The sequence below is a fragment of the Dermochelys coriacea genome, chromosome 10 (assembly GCF_009764565.3).
Source record: "Dermochelys coriacea isolate rDerCor1 chromosome 10, rDerCor1.pri.v4, whole genome shotgun sequence".
Lineage (NCBI taxonomy): Eukaryota > Metazoa > Chordata > Testudines > Dermochelyidae > Dermochelys > Dermochelys coriacea.
The window spans coordinates 85,189,512-85,197,595 of NC_050077.1; the positions used below are offsets into that span (position 1 = coordinate 85,189,512).

An 8,084-nucleotide genomic window follows, 5' to 3' on the forward strand; every position below is an offset into this window, starting at 1 on the left:
AGTGGCACACGGCTTTACTGTCTCGTGCCCCTTGCCTCATGCTGGAGCGGGAACCCTCAGGGAAGTATCTACATGGGGAACAAATATTTAATAACGGGCTCATCAGTCTAGCAGAGGAAAATGAAACGCCATCCAGTGGCTGGAAGTTGAAGCTAGGCAAGGTCAGGCTGGAAATAAGGGGTAACATTTTAACAGGGAGAGTAGTTAACCATTGGAACAGTTTCCCAAGGGTCGTGGTGAATTCTCCATCACTGGCCATTTTAAAATCAGGACTGGATGTTTCCCTACAAGCCGAGCACGGGGAGTTATTGTGGGGCAAGTCTCTGGCCTGTGTTACACGTGGTCAGATGAGATGATCACAATGGTCCCTTCTGGTTTTGGAACCCACACAGGCACAAAGGCCTCACAGGCGTATCCCCAGGTACGTACTAAGGAAGAGATTATAGTCAGCAGCAAAATCTTTAAGGCAACCCTTTGGTTCCTGGAGGTGCTGAGGTGTCAGGACGGTGCAAATGTGTGAGTGCAGGGACTATTGCGTCAGCAGTGCAATCTGCACACCCTGACCCCGGCCCTTGTCAACCCCCCCAGAGCAACGCACTGAGTAACACTGTGCAGCCCTCAGATGGGGTCCAAACGAGGTCACTGAAGGCAAGGCTCGACTCGAGGCAGTTTTCAGAAGAATTAATTGATAGGATCATCCAAACAGGCTGGCCATAGGGCTCGCTGCGCTATAAGAGGACTTCAGTTTTTACCAGTGTCTTTGGCATCTCCAGTAAGCCAGCTGCGGTGCCCTGTGTATGTCACAGTTTAAGAGGCAAAGTAAAGGCCTTTCACAGTGCCTCGCTGGGGCGTTCCCAGAACGGGTTAGTCCCACTAACTCCGTGCAACAGGACATCGTTTCCTGTTTGTGAACTGACCTCAAGTAGTTTAATGATGTTTGTAGATCTCCTCCGTGTTCAGAGTTAGTCACTGAAGGATTTCTACAAATAATCTTGGGTTTGTAGAATACTCATGGGCTGGTATTTACAAGTAATCCATATCTGAAATTCACGCTCTGGGGGGTGTTTCTGAGGCACACGCACATGGCATTGCTTCTATTCCAGGACTGAGTGAGTGTAATTCGTAGAATCAGGTTTGTGGCGAGATTATTTGCTGATAGTTACTTTTCCTGGGAAAAACAACGAGGAATCCTTGTGGCACCTTAGAGACTAACAAATTTATTTGGGCATAAGCTTTCGTGGGCTATAACCCACTTCATCGGCCCATGAAAGCTTATGCCCAAATAAATTTGTTAGTCTCTAAGGTGCCACAAGGACTCCTTGTTGTTTTTGCTGATATAGACTAACACGGCTGCCACTCTGAAACCTTTTCCTGGGAAGGTTCCTACAGTACTTGCTAGCTGGAACAGTGACGGTGTAGCAAGCAAAGGGGAGCAAACACAGCCAGGCTTTGCATGAATATTCACAGAGAGTTATTCAAGAAACTCGCCAACCTCTAGTTACTATTAACAGGCATCTAGGGGGCTTTGTTTATAGGTGCATAAACTGGCTTGGCATGTTTCACAGAGACTGAATAACCTGGAGAGCTTTTCGTCCGGGAGGCATAATGCCATGTGACTTTAGGCCCTGAGCCTACAAACGTTCATGGAGATGAGCAGTCCTGGTGAGTTGGGTGGGACTGCTCAGGTTAGTATGTGTCTCCTACAGGCAGGTCAGGCAGTTACTGGTTTTTCAGGCAGCACAGATGCCCTTTCATGTTGACTTCATCCTTTAGGCCATTGAGAGAGAATCATAGAATCATAGAATCATAGAATATCAGGGTTGGAAGGGACAAATGCACAAATATCATAGAATATCAGGGTTGGAGAGAGACATTCAGATGGCACAGCTGAGTCAGTCTGCAGTTATCTGAGCTCCCCTGCAGCTGGATTCATAAGGCAACTAGACATAGGTACAACTTGCTGGGCACACATCCCATTTTGTGCCTCCTTGTTTTATCACAGCCCTGCCATACACATCGGTGTGCAAGAACCTGTTCTGGCCAGAGAAAAGATCTAGAAGTGGACAGCACCCTGTCGCTCTAGGCACATTATTTCTATCTCTACATACCAGCTACTCTGGAAAGATTTGAACTACAACACCTCATTCATGGAAAAACATGTCAACGCTGAGAAAACTAAGGAATCAATATTTGACCCATTATAAAACAAGTCTCATAAAACAAGGCTGCAAAACAAGGAAGCCTGCTAGATTTCCATGGTGTCCAGTGGGATTCAGATTGTGTAAACATGGGTTAGTTTTAGTTTAAACTGAGTATTACACAGAGCAGAGTATTATCAAAATACTGGTAACAGCGAAGCCCAGAATGTTTCAATCTCACCTACAAGAGAACTGGCAAAATGGGCCCCTCAGAGGAAGGAGTTTTGAACAGTTTCAGAGCAATAATTGCCCTCTTGGAAAGGAACAGTTTGTAAGTAAGTAATAAGTAAACCTATTTATAAATCCCTATAAATCCCCCTCCACTCTCGAAGATGCTGTGTGCGAGTCAATAATATCTCGTGGTCACTGGTACGAAAAGCTTCTCATAGAATCAGCAGGGACCCTTTGCCCCTATTCAGGGCTAGAAAGAGACCAGCAGCCCAGAATACTAACCTATTTCAGTGCCAGATTCAAGACTGGTGGGAACCAAATGGATCAGGAGTCTCCAAGTGTATCTGGAGTTGGTCCATGGGTATCTTTTGATGAACCTCTCTCGAGGGAAACTTAAGACAGGACAATAATTGACAAGGTTGTTAATATCCATTGTTTCCTGAGCACAGGAAACCACTGCCTATTGAAACATTGCAGGCAACTGGTCCTCTGGGACCGTCGCTGGTCTAGTGCGAAGGCACATCCTGTCAAACTGGCCAGGTAATAACGGGACAGTCACTGGCCCAGAAACGGGCCCCTCCATTTTTGGAGGTGCCTAACCTGACACACTGTAAAGGGACCTGATTCTCAGAGGCTGGCTGCTTTTCTGAAAATCAAACTGGGCATCCAAAAATCACCAGTCACGTCCCACATCTTGGCCTGGATTTGGTCTGGAGATACGTGCACTGTTGAAAGCCACCTTCTCTTTGATAACTGGTGTCATTATCTAGATAACCATACTGCATAAAGATCTGGAAATGGGGATGGGTTTGAAGGTAGAACGACCCAGGAACACTAAGTCTGCCCTGTTTCAGAGTTGCAGCCGTGTAGTCTGTATCTGTAAAAAGAAAAGGAGTACTCGTGGCACCTTAGAGACTAACAAATTTATTTGAGCATAAGCTTTCGTGAGCTACAGTTCACTTCATCGGATGCATACAGTGGAAAATATAGTGGGGAGATTTTATATACACAGAGAACATGAAACAATGGGTGTTACCATACACACTGTAACCAGAGTGATCAGGAAAGGAGAGCTATTACCAGCAGGAGAGCGGGCGGGGACGACGGGGGGGGGGGGGGAGAGGGACACACCTTTTGTAGTGATAATCATGGGTGGGCCATTTCCAGCACTTTACAAGAAAAGTAGGAGGGGAAATAAACAAGGGGAAATAGTTTTACTTTGTGTAATGACCTATCCACTCCCAGTCTTTATTCAAGCCTAAGTTAATTCTATCTAGTTTGCAAATTAATTCCAATTCAGCAGTCTCTCGTTGGAGTCTGTTTTTGAAGTTTTTTTGTTGAAGAATTGCCACTTTTAGGTCTGTAATCGAGTGACCAAAGAGATTGAAGTGTTCTCCGACTGGTTTTTGAATGTTATAATTCTTGACTTGTGATTTGTGTCCATTTATTCTTTTACGTAGAGACTGTCCAGTTTGACCAATGTACATGGCAGAGGGGCATTGCTGGCACATGATGGCATATATCACATTGGGGTAGATGCGCAGGTAAACAAGCCTCTGATAGTGTGGCTGATGTGATTAGGTCCTATGATGGTATCCCCTGAATAGATATGTGGACAGAGTTGGCAACGGGCTTTGTTGCAAGGATAGGTTCCTGGGTTAGTGGTTCTGTTGTGTGGTGTGTGGTTGCTGGTGAGTATTTGCTTCAGGTTGGGGGGCTGTCTGTAAGCAAGGACTGGCCTGTCTCCCAAGACCTGTGAGAGTGACGGGTCGTCCTTCAGGATAGGTTGTAGATCCACCCTGTTACTATAAACTTGCTTTTTAAAGGGTATTTCTGATAGAAGGGACTGATGCAGTGAGATGCAGGGTGCTTTCGGCTCTCATGGACTTCTGTGGCCATGGACCTGGCTCATCAACTTCGCTGAGAGCTGAAGGAGCCCAGTCCCTTGCAGGAGGGGCTCAGCACTTCATGGGATTTGGCCTCTGCAACATTTGATACCATGGTGGTCAGGCGGCATTTCTCAATCTTCACCTCGGATTTGGTAATTGGTGTGTGAGGGTCCTACAGCCACATGGGCAAGTCTTGGAGTAGCTGCCATTTACCAACAGCTGTGGTGAAGCAGCTTCTGATAGCTGTCAGCTCGTCAATGGAGATCCCTGCATGCAGACTGGTTCCAAAGGGCTCTTGTTTCTGAAAGAGTACATTGGGAAAAGCTACATTGTGTCAAAATAAAATTTTTCAAATCCATATTTGAGATGACAGATATCTAAGTAAGAGCACTCAGCTGTTACATGGCACTTTACAACCCTTCTGCTAATTAATTATCGATGCCGCACAGAGCTCTCGGGAAAAGTGAGCAACTGTCAAACCTTAGTTACCTGACAACCAGGAGCTAACCTGGGTTTTGCAAGTCATCTCTCCTCCAGAATACCCACTGGGACTGTGCCCGGTCCCTTGCTGGGCAGGAATGTCAAGCATGGAGAGGCTTCTTCCAGTGATTTCTGTTGTACACAGGAAAGGCAGCAGGGGAAATCAGGAAAACCCAGCGCTCCTGAGTAGATCGGAATGAGCCCATATTTTCATACCTGTGCACCTTGACTTCAGCACAGAGCTGAGCAGCGAGAGGACAGCTCACCCAGGGAACAGTCCATCACTCATTTAGGCATCTTTAGGGCATGTTATTCAGTTGCAGATTGAAGAGGTTCACACACAAGAACGTACCTGTGGCGTTCCTTCCCGCTTTAGCCCAGGCTGAGAAGGAGTTTATTTACAGTCTTGTCCCTTTGCTTTATATAGCTCTGATACCAATCCGGGAAGAAATGGGACTAGCATTTAGCCAATATTACCCTGTGTGCAGAGCATGGCTCATGTCACTTCATCTGACACGTGTAACTAGTCTGGGTCATACTGAAGTAAAGATGAATCAAGGACATTCCTGTCAATCAACATCACTTTCCTCTGCCTTGTCATCATGGAGGTCACCTAGGTCTTTACTGAACTCTGAATACTTGCAGCTTTCGCATGCATCTATTTGCAAATGATATTGGTCATTTGGGGATTTTTGATACATCAGAAAATATCCAAATGTTTAAAACCTCCTGGAAACACCCATAAGTCTTTAAACAGCCCACAGGAGTATCATTCACTGTTACCTTGAGGTTTGTCCTGGGGCTGGGAGCAGCGATTTGCTTGGATCCTGATAATATCCACCACTCATCAGACAGGGCCCATTTGTGAGGGGTGGGAGGTCCTGCCCGGTAGCTAGGATCCCAGAGTATATATAACTTATGCAAAGGGATATGGTTATTTGGGCAACCCTGAACATGAATAAAAGCAACAGCCGGAGACTTGTTTCACCTTTGCCCTGAGGGAGGCATTTTTGTGTTTACGTGCCAGAAACCCACTTGATGCATTTCTTCACATTTTCCTAGGGTGAAATCACCACAGATAGAAATTGCTGTACTGCCACATGAATACAATCCACTGAATTTGTTAAAAAATCCCATCTGGTTTGCCTTCCAAAGGTGGTCAGGGTGGGGATAGCTGAGGTGTATTTGCCAAAGCCATCAGCTTAATTGAAAGTTACAACATCATTTCTTCGTTTTGCACGGTGTCCTGGGAGTAGATGGTGCCCTTAGCACTAGGACAGGAACAGCAGCAGAGAAAAAGGACACGATGTCATAAAATGCTTTGTGCCATTGCTGGGGGCACTGAAACCAGACTTCCTTGGTGGGAACATTTGTTTCTGAATCCTGACTTCCGGTAAGTAGCTTTCTGTGCACCTGCAAAGTTGCTAGCTGAACGTTAAGGTATCTACATTTTTCCCTACCTACAAAACCAGTTGTGAACCGATGATAGTTACGAGCCTTAAACATGCAAATGTTAAGAAGTTATTCATGTAAGGTGGTCAGCAAATCCCAATTCTTATTCATGTCTGTTCAGTTAGTAAATTGAGTCCAGGTCTGCCCGGAATATCTTGGAACATCCAAAAGAGTCAGATGGCCAGAGTGTTGGATAATCACAACTCTGGACAGTCAGGGTGTGTCTGTGATACAAACTCTCCTTCCTTTACTGCAGAGCTAGGCAAGGCTTGGACCTCTTTGGTCTCACAGGTCACACACAGGTAAGCAGAAATCTTCCATCGGAACTAAAAATGGGCCCAAGCCAAAACCCTAGATCTGAACTACTCTGAGCTGTGGGGCCATTTGGATTGGAGTCCAGACATTGGGGCTGCTACACATCTCCCCTGTGCCACCCCCTGGTCCCACCTCACACTGAGAGAGCCAGCTCCCAGTGTCCTGATCCACTGACCCCTAGCAGCCCTGGGCCTCACCTCATGTCTGAGAGCACTTTGAGAGACGGCGCCTTCTCCGATTTCAAAGCCTCGGCTTACCAGACCTGCCATGCCCGACCACCGCAGCATTTTTTGGCCTGGTGGAAAGTCAACTTCTCAAAGTGGAGAGAAGAAAACCTACCTCTCTAGACCACAAAGCTTCCCAGGCACTCAGGACAGACCAGGCTCAGGAGAGAGTACAACTCAGGGCTGGTTTTGGTTTCCAGCATACTTACGAAAGTAATCAAACTGGAACTGAGTGTGACTCCCCTAGATGACCTTAACCTCCACTCAGAAACTGGGGAAAGTGGCCATACACAAGCATGTTCTCTAGAAATCCCAAAGCACTGATGATGGAGGGATGCTGTAGAGCAGCAGGTACCTAGCAGAGATCTAAGCATGACTGTCAGCAAATTCTCTGTCCCTGCAGTTCTGGGTTTGGAAGGAGAGGATAGAAGTGGGGCTAGCTTGTGTTTGGAGGTTACTCAAGACTTAGTGGGTACAGAGTAACCGCCCAAACATCTCCAGTTTCACATTGGATGTGTTTTTCTAGAGTTAGCTGCCTAAACAGGCTGTTTATGAGCTTGGCTCCAGCACATTAAACAAGCAGGCTGAATTTGAAAATAACCAATCTGTCAGCTACAGTCAAGAGCATTTTTTGGAAAACCCTGCAGGCAGGTGCAGGTGTCACATCAATATGTCAGCATTCTAATGATGAGTTCATAATATTTTCTGCTTGCATTCCAGTGTCTCCATGTATTAGCAAACAGACGGCTTCAGAAAACTACTCTCTGGAACCAGGGGCTGCAGATTTAATAACAAAATCATCATTGTAAATCATTACTTGGTGATTCAGCATGGAAATACCTCATTATCACTTAAGCATATGAGACTTATGAAAACCTCTGAATTATGGCAAATTACATGCAGGCCAAAGAAAGAGTCTAAATCAGAATTAGAGTCCCCCATTGTGGAAAAATAAAATATTTGAGGCCAACAGAACTCCTGGACTTTGCAAGACAAATGTATACATGAGGGTTCCTCACCAAAATACAGAGAGAGGATGAATTGGTTACTCAGGAGTAGTACCGAATGATTGGAGAATTGCTAATATAGTTCCTATTTTTAAGAAAGGGAAAAAAAGTGATCCGGGTAACTACAGGCCAGTTAGTTTGACATCTGTAGTATGCAAGGTCCTGGAAAAAATTTTGAAGGAGAAATTAGTTAAGGACATTGAAGTCAATGGTAAATGGGACAAAACACAACATGGTTTTACATAAGGTAGATCGTGCCAAACCAACCTAATCTCCTTTTTTGAAAATGTAAGAGATTTTTTAGATAAAGGAAATGTAGTGGATCTAATTTACCTAGATTTCAGTAAG

The 8,084-nt window shown here is 45.4% G+C and overlaps 1 long non-coding RNA gene across 1 annotated transcript in view; it reads left to right on the forward strand.

Annotated features, from left to right (window-relative positions):
- LOC122456144 overlaps positions 1–6,086 on the forward strand; it is a 61,841-nt gene extending 55,755 nt beyond the window's left edge. The window contains exon 4 of the long non-coding RNA XR_006274833.1: positions 5,992–6,086. This is a non-coding gene — a long non-coding RNA (uncharacterized LOC122456144). The remainder of the gene's footprint in view (positions 1–5,991) is intronic.
- The last annotated feature ends 1,998 nt before the right edge of the window (positions 6,087–8,084 follow it).